Source organism: Neovison vison, chromosome 13 (assembly GCF_020171115.1).
Source record: "Neovison vison isolate M4711 chromosome 13, ASM_NN_V1, whole genome shotgun sequence".
Taxonomy (NCBI): domain Eukaryota; kingdom Metazoa; phylum Chordata; class Mammalia; order Carnivora; family Mustelidae; genus Neogale; species Neogale vison.
Genome location: NC_058103.1, coordinates 35,566,669 through 35,586,502, shown reverse-complemented (window position 1 = coordinate 35,586,502; position 19,834 = coordinate 35,566,669). Strand labels below are relative to the sequence as shown.

General features: G+C 40.0%; 1 protein-coding gene across 4 annotated transcripts in view; it reads left to right on the top strand.

Moving 5' to 3' along the window:
• The first annotated feature begins 10,961 nt into the window (after positions 1 to 10,961).
• Positions 10,962 to 19,834, top strand: part of FUT8 (fucosyltransferase 8) — a 318,063-nt gene continuing 309,190 nt past the window's right edge. For 3 of the 4 annotated variants that reach the window (XM_044231323.1, XM_044231320.1, XM_044231321.1), the window contains exon 1: positions 11,830 to 12,252. The gene's annotated coding sequence lies outside the window, so the exon portion shown is untranslated. Of the gene's footprint in view, positions 11,028 to 11,829; positions 12,253 to 19,834 lie in introns of those variants that run through there. The other variant, XM_044231322.1, reaches the window with a different exon arrangement.

Genomic DNA, 19,834 nt, shown 5'->3' with positions numbered 1-19,834 from the left:
TAATCCTAAAACCATTATACACACAAACACACACATTCAAACACCCAAGTTAGTTTGAGTCGGTTAAAATTTGTCTTACTTCATCTATGTATGATACTGGATTTGTTGTAATGAGTGTAAAATTTGTCCCATGTCCTTGATGAATAAAGTGGTAAGTGGTAATTGGGAGATAATGAAAAACAGGATTAAAAACTCTCCTTACAGAATCAAAATGATCTGAGTACAACCTTGTTTATCAGAGCTTCAGTTAACCTCTCTGTTACTAATTTAAGCTCACAGAAGACAAAGGTAATCTTAGAATTTTCAAAATACTATTGCATGGTCTCAGACAATCAAAATAGACTCCCGGCCAATCAGAATTTTGCCCTATTGGTGAGTATCAGCCCTGATATACAACCAAGGACACTTTAAGTACAAGGTCATGAGGAATCATGCAGAGCTCTAATAAATATTTCAGACTTATCTGTGGTGTCCATGTGTCTTGGATTTCCAGGCAAATTCAGATTTTAAATACTAGATTAAGTGCTTAGACTTAGTTTCACTCCATTTGGTGAGTAAAATATGATCACCACAGCCATATCTATCTGGGAGGAGTCGGTAAATGCATTCATTGTAAGTTGGAGGGTAGAACTAATCAAGCACATTTTGTCTTAGAGGCACACAGAATATTAAAAGTGAAAGGGCTGCATAGATTCTTTTATTAGGCCCTTATCCTAAAAATGAAAAATACTCCCATAAAAGGAAAGACAAAGTTAATTGGATTTCTTCTATTATTTAGGAATGTGGACATAAGTATGTGGAAGGTTTCTCAGGCTACTTTAAGAATAGCTATTAAAAGGTATTACAACTTCCTTGGAAACCATTTGGAGGCTCTAACAACATGTGAAGACAATTTTTTTTTTTTTTGGCCAAATCCTTTCCATTGACGTAGAGTCACTTTCTTCATTCATTCATTCCTTCACTCATGCATTCATGTAATGTTCACTGAGCATCTCCAATAGCACAAGCACTATTCTAGATGCTGCAGACCCCATCTGATTCAATGGTACTTCGTTAGGATTTTGCTTTTTGTAAATGAAGTATTGAGCCTGACAGAATATTGGGTTGGGAGCAGAAGACCTGATTCTAAATGTGATTATACTGAACTTTGACTTACATTAATGATATGAAATAAGTCATCAACCAAGCCCAAAATCTCATTCATGGTTTGTCACTTTTCACCTAATCTGTTATCATGTCCTTCACGATTTCTGGAATTCACCTCCTGCTGTCCATTTAATCTTCTGGTTATCTTATGTTTAAATTACTTTATCTGGAGCTGTGCCACATGGGATTGTGTTGGTCATCTACTGCCTGTGGTGGAGATATCAGTGCTCACCAAACACCCATGTGGTTCTTTGTATTTCCCAGTCCCCCTTATTGTTAATTCAGAGCTACAGGATTTCTTCTTCTTTTACTAAAAAGATTGATTGATTGATTGATTGATTTTTAGAGGAGGGGTGAGTGGCTAGAGAGTCTTCAAGCAGACTCCCTACTGAACATAAAGCCTGACCCCAGGCTGGATCTCACCAACCATGAGATCATGACCTGAGCCAAAAACAAGAGTCAGATGCTTAACTGACTGAGTCACCCAGGTGCCCCAGAGTGATATGATATTTATATATTAGATATTCATAAACTCTGATAGAATTAGCTTTTAATAAAATTTGTCTGTAGGTTAGCTTCTAAAATGTCTATCTTTCTTTTTTTTTTTTTTTTTTTAAAGATTTTATTTATTTATTTGGCAGAGAGAGATCACAAGTAGGCAGAGAGGCAGGCAGAGAGAGAGAGGAGGAAGCAGGCTCCCTGCTGAGCAGGCTCTCTGCTGAGCAGGGAGCCTGATGCGGGACTCGATCCCAGGACCCTGAGATCATGACCTGAGCCGAAGGCAGCGGCTTAACCCACTGAGCCACCCAGGCGCCCTAAAATGTCTATCTTTCTTATGTGAAGACAGTTTAGTTCCATTATCCTAGGGCTTTCACCTTTCGCTGATTTTAAAAGGAGCCATGAGTGTTGCCTTTATGTAATCCATGATTTCTTCTGAGCTCACTCATGACAGTGTGAGGGGGGCTGAGTCATTTTGTTGGTGAGATGCTAGATGGTCCCTGTGGAGGCCAACTCCAACAGAGTCTTCATGACTTCATGAACTAAACACTTACTGGAAACAATGCATCAGAGAATTTGCAGAGATCAATATGAAGGCTGAGCTTGAGTTGAATTGCTAAGGACTGGGGACAGAAGGACAGAGTAGTAAGATCTGTATGTGAATGTTAGAAAGATGATAAGAGTTGTCGAAAGCTGAAGGGGAAAGTGAGGGAAAGGACTACAGCAGGTTGTCAGTGATGTCAATCCCTGTGTGTATCCCCTTCCCCCACTTCTACTACATGCTCAGGACCAGAGCCCCTGTTGAAGGGGCAGCCACCACCACCTTGACAAGGTAGTTTGGTCCAAAATGAGTACTTGACTGAGGTCCAGAAGACCTGTGAGGTGACTTAGTAGAGAAAGATACAGAGCCCTGACAAGATTTCCTTCTCTGGAGAACGTGAATTAAGAGACAGAAAAACTTAAGACTGTGTCTTATACTATGAAATTACAAGGGAACAAAAATCATGAGCCCCAGAAACCAGAAAGGTAGACTAAAAACTAGAAGTCAGTTGGGGGCACCTGGCTGGCTCAGTGGGTTAAGCCTCTGCCTTTGGCTCAGGTCATGATGCCAAGGTCCTGGGATTGAGCCCAGTATCAGGCTCTCTGCTCAGCAGGGAATCTGCTTCCCCCACCCCCCCGCCTGCCTCTCTGCCTACTTGTGATTTCTCTCTCTGTGTCAAATAAATAAATAAAAATCTTAAAAAAAAGAAAAAAAAAGGAGTCAGTTGGCACTGAGAAAAGAGCAGAAGAACAGAGAATGAGATGGGAAACGTAAGAGGGATGGAGATACGGATCAGATCTCCAGCTGCCTTGGTGTCTGATGGTGCTTCAGCCACAGGGTCAGTTTCAGTTCATGCATTTTGAACTGAAAGCAGTTCAGATCCTCTTTTCCTTGGAGTAACCTGAGTTGTTTGGTTCCTTGTACCTTAAAAAGCTCAGGTAGGTTGAATGGACTTCTCAGCCGTTTGACAGAAGACAGGGAGTGTATTTTAAACTAAATGATCAGCCTTGAAAGAAATATAAGTTAGCTCCCCTTGACCCAATCCATGTGAGTTTACAAGCGTACTTGTAAACTCTGCCAGCACAATTTATAGGGGGTTGTTTTTAGAACCTTTGCTCTTTGTTTTAAATACCAACACTTGTACTCTAGCATGTACTGCAGAACTGAAACGACATTCAACCTTCGGTTCAGGAAAATCTTGCCCATCACCTATTTCTTTTTCTTTCCGAGATTCTGTTTTCATGTTATCTTGACTTTGGATGTAGATCAGATAATAATAATAGTGTCCACAAACGCTTGCTTTAGCGCAATAAACAGCTAACATTTGTTGTGTGCTAACTCTCTGCCAGGTGCTGTTCTGAAGAGCCTTACATGTAATAATTCATTTTATAGGCATGACAACCCAGTGAGGTAGATAACATTCTCATTCCCATTTTACATGAATGAAAAAAATGACACATGGTTTTAAGAAGTTTCCCAAGGTCTCATCACTATTAAGTGGCAGTGCTTGGGGGTGCCTGGGTGGCTCAGTGGATTAAGCCGCTGCCTTTGGCTCAGGTCATGATCTCAGTGTCCTGGGATCAAGCCCCACATCAGGCTCTTTGCTCAGTGGGGAGCCTGCTTCTCTCTCTCTCTCTCTGCCTGACTCTCTGCCTACTTGTGATCTCTCTCTCTCTGTCAAATAAATAAATAAAATCTTTAAAAAAAATAAATAAGTGGCAGTGCTTGGATTCAAATATAGTTAGGATCTCCTTTCCGAGCCATGACTCCATACTGCCTTGTTCCCATGGAAACTGTAAAAGACCCTGACTAGCCAGAGGTTAGGAGTTTCTTGATCCCCCTGGCAGTTATACTGTAATGAAAATTAATTAACTCATTCAGCAAATATGATGCATAGTGGTGATCAAGACAGAGAGGCACGGGCTCTGCCCTCCAGGGACCTTCTGGTCTTTCAGACTTCTGTCAGTTTGGTTAGAGTTAGTCTTTCCTTTCAGATTCTAATTTTCCCTCCGGTGAACTGATAAATAGAGTTTTGCTCCTGCAAAGCAGAACCTTGGAACTTTGGTGACTTTCAGCAAGGCCCATTCTTACCAGAACAAATATTTATAACATAGTGACACTGGTAAGGTTTGGCTTCTTTGGCTGGAATTTTTCTCTCTGAATTTTTATTTTTCTCTTGCACCTATCCCATCCTTCCTGTCTGTATCTTTATTTTTGGTTTAAAATTTTTCAATATAGTAGTATATATTTGTCTTTTTATATTTCTTTCAAATCTTTTTGGATTTATTTCTCTTTTTATGGAGTATTAAGGATCCAACATAATTTATCAAACTACTATGGCATTGTATCAGGATTAGGTTCAGAGGCATGTAACAGAAAAACCTAGAAAACAGTGGCTTAAATAAGAGAGAAGCTTGCTTATTTAGTTATTTATTTATTTCTTTATTCATATGAAAGAATGTTGGAGGTAGCAGCCCAGGACTGGCATGGAGGGGTTTGGCTATCTTCCTCATGGTCCAAAATAGATGAAAGGGTTCCAGTCTTCACATTATGGCTCAGGTAATAGGATGCAGAGAATGGATAAGAAGGGTATATTCTCTTTCTTTTTATGACTTTTTAAAAAAAATAGATGGCCCACACAACATTTCTACTTTGATCTCAACAGCCAGACTTTAGTCATATGGCCACACCTATGCAACAATAGAGACTGGAAAATATTAGGTTTTAGCTGAGTGACAAGATGACCGTCTAAAAATTGGGGGTTCATTGTTATGGAAGAATGAAAGAACAGATATAGGGGGGTAATTTGAATTCTCTGCTTTACATATAGTTGATGAAGATTTATTGATTCATTTTTATAAACTTGATCATATTCTTAGAAGTATCATTCAAGTTGTTATTAAATTTAATTAATTTAAGGATTTTTCCCTCTTATTTTCTACTTTATGATAATATACATACCATTGCATTAATCACAGCTAAAATAAGCCCACCTGAAATTAGTTTATGCAAAATAGGGACTATATTAGAAGAATATGGAGGGAAACCTTGGAAGAGGCAACCCACAGCAGAAGGAAAGGCAGAAATTGTCAATAGTCAAGAAAACCTGCAACTGAGATCTCCAGCATAATGAAGACACTTTCTTCACCTGTTCCTCTCCCTTTGTCCATCGACTTCATTCTGTCAAAGCAGAAAGTGTTTCTTTACTTGGAAAAAACAAAACAAAACAAAACAAAAACATGTCCAGTGACTTCTTTCAGATGATATATCCAGTTGAGACTAGAGATGACCTCCCTTCCAAAGGAGGAATGGCTTCATTGGCCCAACTTGGGTCAGATGTCTACCTCTTCACCAATTAGCTGTGGCCAATGGCCAATCAGTAGTAACAAGGCTTTTCTTGATGCCATCATATGACAGATGTGTGGAAACAGGGGGAGCAGTTTCTATAGGAAAGGCAGTCCTGGCTAGGCAATTGTATAGGCTACACTATCATTATACATGATGGAAAAACACAGGTCAGTGGTATGAATTAAATGAAAGGAAAGATAAAGGAGAATGGATCTATCCTAATGCAAAAAAATTGATTTATCTATGAATAAAGACCATTTGATAGGACTGCAATACATAGAATGTTTATTATGTGTCAGGCATTGTGCTGAGTGCTTTTTACATGTTGAGTCATTTATTCCTCAACCTATGAGCTAGAGATTATTATTCTTTTACAGATGGAGAACCAGAGCTCAGGGAGGTTAAGTAAGTTGTTCAAGAACATATAGCTAGTAAGTAAGTGACATTTGTCTTAACTTCAAAGGTTTTAACTACTGTGGTAATATACTGTCTCATTGCTTCTCTATTTTCAGTTGGAAACTATGGTCATTTTTGATGAAGTAATTATTAGTTTTTTTTTCCTTTCTTCTGTCATAACAAAGCTATGTGAACTTGATAAATCTTGAAATGTATCTGGGTCTTAATTTCTTTATCTGTAAAAAGATTGGGTTGTATTAAATTACTTTTCCCCCCTTGTTAATTCTGGTGACATTTTGTTTCTAAAGGCAAGAGCATGAACTATTATATTTATAAAATTTTTAATTCATCTAATATTCTTGAGTACTTCCAAAACTATATCTGTGTTGGGAACTGTGATGAAATTAAAGATATACAAGATGTAATTTCTGCTCATGGTGTTATCGAGGAGAAAACCAGAATTATTATTTTGTAATATTACAAGTCCAGAGAAGAGAAGCCTTCAGGAATGATATAATCACCAGCTCAAACATATTTTCAAGGTTTTTTCTCTTGGTTTGCCATCTTCAGTGTGTTGACTTCATTTTAAGGTTAATCCATATTGTTGTTAGATTGCTGCCAGTGGTAATCTCTGTTATGGCCTGACTCATTTGTATCTGTTAGGAGAGAATCCTCTCCCCTAAGCAGGACTACAAATCCTTCCCTCCAGTCTGACTGTGCCAGCCTACTTCAGGACTATACTGGTTTTCAGGTGTATTAGAATATACCTAAATTAGAATTAAAATCATCTAAGACCTAGCATAACCTAGATATCAAGTCATACTGCAGTAAAAAACAACTCCAAATCTCAGTGGCTTAAATAATAAAGGTGTATTTTTTATTCATAGATCCATCCTGATCTGATGAGGGTGGGAGGTGGGGTGTTCCACACTTTCCTGTTTTAGGGACCCAGACTAACAAAAGCTCTATCATCTTCAATAATAATTGGTTTTGAGACTGGGGCAGGGTAAACACTGTGAGAACTTATACTTGAAATTAAATTTTATCCCTGGAAGCGATACATATCACTTCTGCCCACAACCTACTATAGACTAGTGGCTGTAACTTGTTACATGGTTCAGTGGGGTTGAGTGGCAGGGATGTATTATAAAAATATAATCTCTTTATATGCAAGGAAAGAGAGAGTAAGCTAGTCTTTACCATACTAGGGAATTAATTTACTGATTGACTCAGGCTAATTGAATTGCCCTTCTATAGCTGGAGTTTGGTTTGGTTACCTAAAACACACACACACACACACACACACACACACACAGAGTATGCCATTAATGAGGAAGGAATAGGAGTGGTTGTGAACAGTGTGAACTATATGATGCTTTATCTCAATGAAGAAGACAGAAATTGGGCACCTGGGTGGCTCAGTGGGTTAAGCCGCTGCCTTCGGCTCAGGTCATGATCCCGGGGTCCTGGGATCGAGTCCCGCATCGGGCTCTCCGCTGAGTGGAGAGCCTGCTTTCCTCTCTCTCTCTCTCTGCCTGCCTCTCTGCCTATTTGTGATCTCTCTCTGTCAAATAAATAAATAAAATCTTTAAAAAAAAAAAAAAGAAGAAGACAGAAATTTCAGCCATGGAGGCAGGTCATAGAAAGGGATAGTTTGGCTAGTTTCATAAGTCTTTAAATCCATCAATTCATTTACTCTTTTGACTCGAAAGATTGCCTTTGCTCTTTAATAAGTGGATGTAGACTGAATTTCTATTTAAGGAGTTGGCTCAAAAATGACTTATAAATATTTACTGGATTTCAAAGTATAGACTGTTTTTCCATATTTCATTGTTGTGGTTGCTGACAATGGTTTGTCAACCTGGCTAGATTTGTAGTTTTAGAACTGGCAAACAACTAAAATTTCATTAGACCATCCCCTTTATTCTACAGATAAGAAAACTAAGGGCCAAAATGGGTAAAATGATTATCTCAAGGTCACATCTTTTTGCATGTAACAATAACAGTGCTGTCTTTTGAATGATTTCCTCTAAGATGGCATCCTCTAAGTAAATGTACCTAGAGCAATGCTTAAAAAATAAGAACAATTAAGAATTATTACAAATGTTTCCAGGACTGACATTCAATTGGTCCACACTAGCAGAAATGGAAATATTTCTCGACTATTTGGTAAGTAGCTGCTGCTGAGAATCTCTTTAGCTCCTCTCTGTGACCTCTTAGATCCCCCTATTATAATAATAGGATTTGTGTCAAAGGGTTGCTTTGAGAATTACATGATGGAGGTAAGAGTTTATCATGGCGCCTGGCATTCAGCAATATTACACCTAGCCTATTATTTTTATTATAGTCATTAATAAAATGATAGTAGTAAACTTCAAACCAGTTCCTGCATGAATGTTCACAACTTTGGAAATGTGATAATATTCAAGTTCATTAACTTTGATTTGGCTAATCTCTCAATAAAATGGCTACCAGTGTATTTACTTTAACTTTCATTTTCATCTTTCCCATTGTCTAATGGTTAACTCCTCCTTGCCCCACTCACAAGACCCCACAGCTCTGGTTGATGACTAAGAATTTGACACAGGCTGTGTAAAAGAATATAATATACTGACAAGGTTCTATTAGTTCTTGGTATAATATGACAAAAGAATGTTCTGTACCGTCTCTTGCTGAGCAGAACTTATCTTTAAGTTTTCAGATAAGCAAAGATGAGTCTAAAACCTAGCTGGTGAGGGAATGGTAGAGGAAGTGGTGGAGCACTTCTACTTGCTTAAGCAAATATCAGAAACTAGAGGTGATGAGAGGCAGAGGCAGGCAGCTGGGGTGAGAAGAGAGAGTGAGAAGGCCCAGGAACAGCAGTGGGTGGTGGTGGGGAAGCTAGAGCTTGTGGAGAAAACATCTTTTGACAGAGATGTCTTCTAGTGACTAGTAATGTGTAGAACCTTTTGGAGATATTTTCCTTCTCAGAAACAACCTAGCAAGAGAGAGGCATAGTTTCAGTAATTCCTCTCCAGAGAGAGTAAAAGAAATGTTAAAGTTGGAACTGTTGTTAATTTTTTGGAAATTCATTATTGATCTGGAACTCACTGTGTAAAGATTTATTCCCAAAGTCAGCTGTATAACTGATACTTCCAGTTCTGAGGTGGCAGCTAATCCTGGGCATGTCCTGGAAAGGGCCTTGATAACACTGTTCTGTCACAGGCTGAGCACATTGACTCAACAGAGCAGAGTCACCAGAGAAGGAGTTTCTGAGTGTATTGTAGAGACACCCAAATTATCTGGTATTTTAATATGTAATAGACTATCCTACCAAAACACACTAAATTTTGAGCAAATATTCCTAGGACAGATTTTTTTTTTTTAAAGCAGAAGGCAGTAGAGAAGATGTATTTTATTTAATTTTTAAAAAAGATTTTAAACTCACAACCCTGAGATCAAGAATCACATGCTCTACCAACTGAGCCAGCCAGGCACTCCTGAGAAGATATGTATTTTAATTCTTACATTTGGAAAGGAAAAATGAAGGCCAGATGGAAAATCGGATGTTTTGAGGCATATGTAAAGTAAAGCTTTGAACTTGGAGATCTTAAAGTATTATATAAGGTAAGCTTTAAAGTTAAACATCCTTGCTAAATTTTTTTTTAAATGTGCCATGCTCTTTAATTTTATTCAAAATCTTATTTAGCTAATAACTACTATTGAGATTCACAGTCACGTTCTGGAGAATAGGGTAACACCGTAATCACAAAAATCTATAACATAACTCCAAAAACTCAATGACAGAGGTTATATACAGAGATCTAACAAGTTGAAGTCTAGAATTTATACAAAATTGGTACAATGTATTGAATAAAGCAAAATGATCTCAAAGAGAGTATCTATCTTGAATCCCTCTGATTTATTTATCCATGTAACAACTTCAGTGAAAAAATTCAGAAGTCTGTTTTTTTTTCCCAACAAGAAGACACCTAGCCAATCTGTTCTTAAATCAAGGTCAAAGTTGGCTGACAATGTTGCTTAAATATTTTAAAAATGCTGTTTAAACTAAAAAGTAAATATCTATCTTACCTCTGACTTCTGAAAATGATCTAGAGTATGACTGATAAGACATTAGCCTTTACTTCATCTTACGATGGCATAAGCCTAAAATTTCCGTTCATTTCCGACAACCAAAGCTTGTGGCCCTTATAGTAGAATTCTGTTGTTTGCAAGCTCCGGACAGGAACCTCTTTAGTAGAGGATGGCACCATGCATTCAATAAATCATTGTTGAATGACGATCTACAAGCTCTCTGAGCTAGAACGTAATTCTGGCTCTGCCAGTATCTTTTTCGTGTAACTTTAGACAGGTCACTCTACTTTTCCCTCAACTTTCTCTTCTTAAGAGAGATAACAGTCATAAAGATGACTGGAAACTACTTTGCTGAGAGCTTTTTCCTTAAAGGACTGACAGTAAATACCAGAGTCACAAGGTCCAGCAAACCTAAGAAGAAGCTGAGCTTCTTAAGGACAGGGAACTTTCTGTCTTCTTTGAATCAGCTGTTATCTTATTTGTTTTTCTATAATACAGTTCCTGGCCTATAAAAAGGCCTCAATAAATACTGTAAATTTATGAACGTTATTAGGCAGATTGCAGTGTTGGCAGGCCAGTGCCTTGTAAATCTCTTTTCCGTGATCCTTTCCATACTCAGCATCTAAAACGCCGCCGCTATTTGTTTTGGGATAAGTACCTAAGGCATTTACTTAAAAATACCCAAGTTCAGAGAAAATTTTTTTCTGTGCTTGGGGCACCACGTCGCTTTCCCTGTCCGCCCAGCGCTCCAGGCTCGGGATCTGGGTCCCGAGGCTACAGGGAAGAGTTGGGTACGGGAAGCTCACCCTCCGGCCGTCCGATTGGTCGGCTCGCACTCCACTCACACGGCTCGTGTCTCTGATTGGACCCCGTGGCACCCCCTCCCTCGGCCCGCGACTACTTTGTGTGCCGGGGCGGCGCGCTGGGGTCCTCCGGCTCCCCTCGCGGTCTGGGCTGGTCAGAGCTAGGTCTTCGGCCCACTGCTTTGCATCGCGGGCGCCAGGAATTTCCCGAGTGCGAGCGGGTAGGAAGCATCCTAGGGAACCCCTGGCCCGCACCCCCAAGTGCGGTACTTTTTCCCGTACCGAATAAACTTCCGCCTCAAAGGGGCTGTTGCAGCCCCGGGTCGGGGCAGAGGCTAGGCATCAAACGCAGGCCCTTGTGGGAGGTCTTTCCGTCGGGGCAAATATGGAAACAGCTCTCCCAAGATAAAACAGGGCTTCGCTAGTTGCATGGGGGTGCGATGCCATTCTCTGGTCACGCCGCAAGCTGCAGTCGAACGGTCAGACTGGGCTGCAGGGGCTGCGCTGCCGCGATCCCCTCTAAAAAGTAGCAGGAAGCCTGCTTCAACCTCCAGTACCAGTGCTCCTTAGGGGCGCGGAATGAACTGGCTCGGGCCAATCCGTTCCCCGGCTATCGAGAATACGACATTCCCTGGAGATGGCGCTCCCGGGAGTGGGGGAGTTCGGCTCGAGTCGCGCCGCCGTCAGCCTCCGGCCTGCAGGCGGTAGAGGGCGGCCTACGCTCGCGTAGGAAGCAGGCGCCCAAGCGCAGCTGCTGCCCTGCTGGAAGTCTCTCGGTCCCTCTGTGACCCGCGGCTCTGCCTGGCAGCGGATGCTGCAGCTACGCTATCCACCCGCGCAGCGAGAAGGGGGCGGGAAGAAGCCGTGGCACATGCCAGGGTCGCCGTAGGTGGCAGCGGCCGGCGCATGCGCGCCCTCTCCCAGAAGCCTGTAACGCTGAGGGGCGCGCGCCCCCACCCGCGCGCGCACGCTTGCGCTAGCCAAGGCTTCCCCGCCTGCGCTCGTTGTCAGTGCCGCTCCGGCGCGTGCGCGCGTTATCTCCGGCCGACCGGAGTAGCCGGGTTCCCTCTGCTCCAGGCCCCCGCCCCACACCGCCCCCTCCCAGCCCCCAGCCAGCCGGTCCCCTTCCTCTCCTCGCGGAATGGGGCCGGTGCTGCTCGGGGTCGCGCGCCCGGGACCCGGCTCGCGCTCCGTCTCGCGCTGTCAGCGACTGCCCCGCTCGCGCCGCCTCGCGCTCTCGCTCAGTCAGTGGCGCCGAAGGCTCCGTTAAGCAGCGGCGGCGGCGGTTCCTGTTTCCGTTTCTTCCTCTCCTTTCAGTCGGGAGTAGCATCCTCCACCCAGCCACCCCTCCCACTCCCCAACGGGGCAGCTGAGGCTGAGGGCTGTGGCGGCGGCGGCGGCGGCGGCAACTGGGGACGGCGGAGACCGCCTCTGCTCCCGCCTCGGGTAAGGGGGCGTTTGGGAGCCGGGCCCCGCGCGCCTCGGGGTCTGGGGCTGGGCTAGTGCGGGATTCGAGGAGGCGCCGGGGATGTGATCCGGGGCTGTCGCCGCTCTTTCCCCACCAGGCGTGCCCCGGGCCTGTTGCTGCAACTGCTGCTGCTTACCCGGGGCTCCGGGAAAAGTGGGGAGCAAGCCCCCGGGACGCTCTGGCGCGGCCCGGGGGCGCGGGCTGGGGGTGAGGGGCGCCTGCAGCCGCGGCTGTCCTCGGCGTCGCGCATCCTTGCTTCGGGCAGGGGCCGAAGCCAAGGAGAGAAGGGATGGGGGCGGGGGTGGGAGGTGTCCCTCTTTTCTCCTCTCCACCTACCTGCCCTTTCGCCAGCAACTCGGTCCCTGTAGTCACCGACTGTGGGGAGGAGGATGCTTGTACGTTACCGGCTTTTGTGAGGGGTTCTTGGGCCAGAAATCGGGGGGTGGACCTGTACAAAGATCCGCTCCCGGCGAGGGGCCAGTGCCTGGGCAGTTAAAGGCGTGAGTGCCGCTGCACGCCCCCCGCCCCCCAACTGATGTGGAAATGATGAGCTGGCGGCTTTTGAGTATCTAAACTTATTTGGGAAGGTGAAACGAGTCCTAATTTATTAGTTTAAAGGAGATTTGTCCTGCAAGAGTGAGTGGGTTGTCGGGTGCAGCACCTGTTCTTTTGCTGTGGGTATTGCAATCTTCAGCAACACAGAACGTCAGAGATGCAGTGTATATCTTAAGTTAAATGGCAGTGTCTTGGTTAGGGTTTATCCCTGGTGAGCTTTCAGCGTTTTGCCGTATATTATTAGCCTTTTGATTGGAGGCCTTGGAGAAAGGCAGAGAGAGGTGGTGTTTCTTCTTCCCATGTTTGAATTAATTTACAGTGGACTTAAGCCAACTCTAGAAGGTGAACCTAGGAAAAGGCAGAATCCCCAGTAGATAACCCCCAACTTCAAGGTAACGCAGAACAGATTTCAACAAAAGTTTTTCTATCAGTTTAGAATTAAGCTCATCATGGGTAACTGACTGCACTTTGACTTGGCTCTCTTTTGAAACTGTAGGCAAGGTTTCATTATAGTGTTTTTTTTTTTTTTTCCTTCTTGTTACTCCTGGAGGTAAGTGTATATTTATTTACTTTATTAAATTTAAATTTCATGTTTTTATACATAGTTCTTTTAAAAGGTGCATCATATCTATGAAAACATTTTGGAAAGAAATTAAGCACAACAGCACTATACTGAAATAATGGAGCAAGTTGTGTTTTCCCTTCTTTCAAATAACCTTAAAAATAACCTAAAATTCAATGCCAAATGATAAGATCTTGTACATTGCCAGCTTTGTGAAATATACCATAAAATGTGTATACAAAGTGGCAATTACTTGATTTATAAATACTATAGTAGTAACAATTAAGGTGGGCATTCAAACATTTGTATTTGTGAATTTACAGTTTAATGTATAGAAATGTAGGGAGTTAGAAATGAATAGGCTATTAGGACCATTGAAGAGTGATTTAGGGCATGGATTTTCCTTTTGCTGCTTTTATAAATTGAGAATTGTTACTTGAATTGAAGAGCTGAACAGCTGGAATGAAACTTGTATAGATTGCAGAAACATGCAAAAGTGTATCTTTGAGCAAGTAGTGAGTTAATATGAGTGGTATGCTGTGGTTTATTAGGGTAGTGATTCAAAATAATTTCCATAAAATATCATACCATGTAGATTGTTTAAGGTGTTCTTAAATTTAAAGAGTCACTTGAAGTTGTTTTCCTACAAGTCATCCTATTTGAGATGTATGGAATTGGAAAAAACAGTAATTCTGATTACATTATGCAATGTTTGATTTCAATTTTAATTAGTTATTTTAAAGTACTGGAATGTCCTAAAAGTGGTGAATTTTGAAATTCTCTCGTGGTTTGGAAAAACTTGTGTTGTTGTTTATTTTTTTAAGTGCAGTTATATTAGTAGGTTGGTCTGGAGGGGGAGCTAGTGCCAAAGCAAAGAATAGCTTAGGATGTATTTGAACTTTTAAAACGCCCAAACCCAGATTTTTATGTCCGAAAGGAACATAAATTTTTAATTAAAAGAGTAAGGGAATTGATATGGGCATATATCTGTACTTGGTCATTTGTGGAATATATATATATATATTATATATATATGTTTTATATTACAAATTACTTAAAAAAATCTTTTCATGATTTAAAATAATGGAAAGTATATGCTTAAGGCTTACTGAATTTCTCATTTAAAATCTCAGAAAAATATGCCCCGTAATGTAGTATGTGTGATAGTTGTTTCTTAACTTGTGCATTTCATCACAAGGGAAGTAGTCTTAATCCTTTGTGCATGTTGTTATGTTCTTAAATGTTTTCTTTATAGTATCTGCAGTCCTAAAATTTCAAAAATCAAATAGAGTCTTACATGGGCAGAGATATTGACTGGGTAGTAAGCTAAGTATTTATCAAGAGTAGAGATACTTTCATTAAGAAATGGACCTTTCAGACATCTGGAAAGCAAAATCCCAAGGTCACTTCTTAACCTCTGTCTTTTGTAATATGATGCAGTGAATCTAGACTGTTTACTAAATTGAACTTGGGCCTTTGAATATAAAGCAATTATTTTTTCGTTTATGGCACTTCAGTTAGATTTCTCAGCTGTAATCAGGTATGCAAATTTATTTCTCACAGTTCACATATTCTTGGAATTCAAGGCTAGAAACTAATAATGTATATTAAAATTAGAATATTTTATTTTCTGAAGATAGTGGTTGCGCTGTTCTATATTGCTGTGCATTATGTCCATTAAGTAAACAATCTCAGTGCTGATAAAATAAAAAATCGATTCTTTGAAAAGAATGGCAATATCTGTGAGATAAGACTAGAGAGGTGTTTACCCTTTTTAAGGTGTTTATGCTAGAAATTAAACAATGTTTTATAAGACATGCCAGAATATTTTTTATATATCTTTTTCAATTTCCTAAATGGTTATTTTTGATTTACTATAAACTGCATTAAGTCTCTTGTTTTAATTAATGGTAAATACATCCACTTCATATTATAGAACATTTATAAAGGTTTCCATTTTATAATCATAAGAGTAAATGTTTAAAAAATAGTTTTATTTTTTAACTAAAAAATAAAACACAACTGGGACACTTGGCTGGCTCAGTTGGTACAGCATGCGACTCTTAATCTCAAGGTTGTGAGTTCAAGCCCCATGTTGGACGTGGAGCATAGTTAAAAGGACAAAACAAAGCACAGCTAAGATTCTAAACAATGCTGAAACTAAAGTATTACTATTATAGTACTTTTATATCTTGCATCAGTACTAGTTCTGTTAGTACTCCAGTCAGCAGTAGTGTAGTAGTTGTAGCGTTTAGAGGACCCATTCAAGATTTTCTTTGGTTTCCTTCTTAATGAGTATGTGGCTTATATTTCTGTACTATTTGGCATACGGTTTCTTTTTGGCAGTTGGAATTGTTATTAAATTGTAGTTTGCTATAATGAGACAAACATTGAAAATATATTTACAATCAATTTTTTAAAAACTGTTTTAAAGGGACACCTGGGTGGCTCAGTCGTTAAGTGTCTGCTTTGGCTCAGGTCATGGTCCCAGGTTCCTGGGATCAAGCCCCGCATCTTCCCTGCTCAGAGGGAAGTCTGCTGCTCCCTCTTGCACTCCCTCTGCTTGTGTTCCCTCTCTTGGTGTGCCAAATAAATAAAATCTTAAAAAAACAAACAAAACCATTTTAAAATTCCCAACTGAAGACTATTATGTAGGGATGTATAAGATATATTTTTTAAGAAATTAGTCTCATGTCTGAATCTTTTTTTCTTTCTCCCTTCTGTTCTCCAGCCCACTCTTCTTCAGCCTCCCTCCATATCCCAAAATTTTCACTTTGGAATAATCAGGGATCAAACCAATAAAATGAATGATATCACTTGCCTGACATCAGTTTTTCTTCTTGAGTAAATAAATGACCTTATTACCAGCCTCTACAATATTCTAAACATATGACCCATATAAACTTTATATGATACTGTGCATTTTACTTTTTTTTTTTTTTAAGATTTTATTTATTTATTTGACACAGAGAGAGATCACAAGTAGGCAGAGAGTAAGGCAGAGAGAGAGGAGGAAGCAGGCTCCCCGCTGAGCAAAGAGCCCAATGCCGGGCTCCATCCCAGGAACCTGAGATCATGTCCTGAGCTGAAGGCAGAGGCTTAACCCACTGAACCACCCAGGCGCCCCTGTACATTTTACTTTTAATGGAAGAAGAATATATAGGGCGTATGGAATTATGCTATATATTTCAGTATTAGTTAACTCATATTTGTTACAGAAAGCAGAGCTATATGGTTAATTTCATTTGTTTTCTTTTTTATTTTTATTTATTTATTATTTTAAAGATTTTATTTATTTATTTGGCAGAGAGAGACAGCGAGAGAGGGGAAATGGGAGAGGGAGAAGGAGGCTTCTGGCTGAGCAGGGAAGCCCAACACAGCAGGGAGTCCTGGGCTTGATCCCAGGACCCTGGGATTATGACCTGAGCCAAAGGCAGACGCTTTAATGACTGAGCCACCCAGGCACTAAGTTTTCTATTAAAAAGACTTTATTTACCAAAACCAAATAGCTCACTTACCTATTTTTAAAAATATATTTTTGTGATAATTTTGTTTGTTTGTTTTTGTTTTTGGTCAGAAAATGACATGTGAAGAAGACATATGTTTCAGTTTGATGTGGTTCAAACTTGCTTTTGCTGTTACTCTCTTTTGTATTTGTTCTGTAGTATAACTTCACTTGAAGCATTGGAATAAACCTTTAAAGATCACTATTGAACTGCTCCTTATTTTTGTTTTATCTTAGAACTTGGGTTTTCACATTTATTTTAACAATAGGATAAACTGAAAAAATATGACAGCATACTGATGTTTTGATTGGATTTAACAGTTCTACTTGTCACAGTCTTGATGACTGGTTAATGTAAATAAAGTTCACATTTTAAGTATGCAATAAAATATTGATATTAATCATAGATGTAAATGAGAAACTAATATTTATTTTAGAATCTGAGTTATGAGAAATAATACATGATACTAACTTTAAATACTATAACTTTCTGATTATAAATGAACAAAAGTAGCAAAAATGGGAGATTCTTCTATTTAATTTACTGCAAACATATAACTAAAATGAAAATGAACCTGTTTTGTTTTTATGTACATTTTTTTATTCAATTGACTGTTAATGAACCATGACTGAATTTCAAATTTTTAATAATTTTATGGCTGGATTATGTCCCTTAAATGAGATATGAAATCCCATTAATATCTAGAGCCAGAATAAATTTGCATGTCATAAAAACAATATTTACAAATCATCAAACTATAAAAGCATAACAATGTTATTAAATGACTTAAGTCATCATTCCATGAGCTAGTTTTAAAAATCATTTTCATAATCTAAAAAATGTAATTGATCATAATATCTTGATTGGTAGTAAAGATGGGAAAGATATAATTTGCAGCTTCTATATTATATCCATTGTTTCAGACTTTAGCTGGGTTTGGGGCAGATAGTGAAGGGAAGGAGACTGAGAGAGGCCCAGGATCTTAGTGGTTGGTGAGCCTGCTTTGTTTGGAGGTGAGGGAGAGTTCTTCTTAGTTTTTCTTTGTCCCTCCATTTCTTTTCCTTGTTTGTCATCCATAACTCTCCCAATCATGTAGAAAATGTAGGAGTTGACAACATCCTTCTAGGATTTTTTTTTCTTAAAGTTCACAGAACATTTCCTGGTGAAACATTAGCCTTTGTTTTACAATAGATTTATTATAATGATTTCATTTCCTCTGAGGCAGTAGGCAAGAGACTGGGGTAGTGTTTATTATTATTTATTAAAAAATGATTTTGTTACTCCATGTAAAAAGGGATATTGGGTTGTTGGTTCATTCATTGTTAAGGGTGTTATATCAATCACATTATTATGTTTAATATTTAATATATCATAATCTCCCTCTTCCAGTTTCCTGGAATGCATTCTTATGTCTTCTTTGTTATTTCTGTCTTAATCTATGGAGTTTCTGTCTATAAGGGATTGGTTTTTAGAACATCCCTTCACCTTCTTTGTGTGCCTCATTGCTGTAAGAAAAATCTAAAAAAAAAACCCAAAAAAACAACCCAAAACTATACTGTGTCCCTTGGAGAGAGCTAACAAACTAAAATGAGCAGCAGTGTTCTCCGTTCATGGGACTATGATTAGCAAGTTTAAGCCAGTTATTGTGAAAAGTTCACAAGGAGAAAGTGTATGTTTGATAATTAGGGCACTCATCATTTGGTATCTGACTGACTCAGTTTTTTTTTTTAATATTTTATTTATTTATTTGAGAGATCATGAGTAGGTAGAATGGCAGGCAGAGAGAGGGGGGTGGGAAGCAGGCTCCCTGCTGAGCAGAGAGCCCAATGTGGGGGCTCTATCTCAGGACCCTGGGATCGTGACCTGAACCGAAGGCAGAGGCTTTAACCCACTGAGCCACCCAGGTGCACCTGACTCAGTTTTTTAACACACGGAAAGAGAGATGTATTCAGCTGAGATTGTGTTCTATTTTTCATGTCTTGAATCCTTTGAATAACTACTTAATTCATTCAGTTACCAAATGTCAAAAGATTGTAATTTTGAGAAACCTACTTTTTTAAACTTGGAGCTTAAACTAGGGTAAACATTTAGCTTTCTTTTTATAAGTTTCAGATTTTATTTTCTCTTTTAGGAAGTTTGTCGAAACTCTAGGGCTTTAGGAAGGTGGTAATTGAAATTCTTTTTTTTTAAGATTTTTATTTATTTATTTGACAGAGATCACAAGTAGGCAGAGAGGCAGGCATGGAGAGAGAGGGGGAAGCAGGCTCTCTGCTGAGCAGAGAGCCTGACGCGGGGCTCGATCCCAGGACCCCGAGATCATGACCTGAGCCGAAGGCAGAAGCTTAACCCACTGAGCCACCCAGGCACCCCGGTTATTGAAATTCTTGAGGCCAAAAGGTCTTTCGTTAGCTTGGGTAAACTAATCCTCAGCAGCATGGGAAATGTAGGTTTACTATGTAATCCTGACTGCTTCCTCTGACTTAATTACAGATATCTAGGCGTAAATTAATTAAAACGCTGTTCATTTTTAAGGTTCAAACAGTGGTATTTCTCATAGATGTAAAGCATTAATTGTTATGAGAGAGCAAGGAGCCCAATGTGGGACTTGATCCCAGAACCCTGGGATCATGACCTGAGCCCAAGGCAGATACATAACTGACTGAGTCACCCAGTCGTCTGTGCATCTTCTATTCTAAACTGCCTGCGGAGGTTTACTTAGAGCAGGGTAGATCTATCTAAAAGGAAATAATGATCAATAATGAAAGTGTTTTCAGAGGAATTATGCACATTTCCTATGTGTGTATTTGTGCACTTCCTGTTACTTTCTGTATCCATGGAAAACGTAAGGTTGGAAAATAAAGTACCTAACTATTGGAAATTTTCAAGGGAAGGGGATCTGAAGTTTGGGGAAAAAGCTTTTTTTGTGTGTGTTTCAGT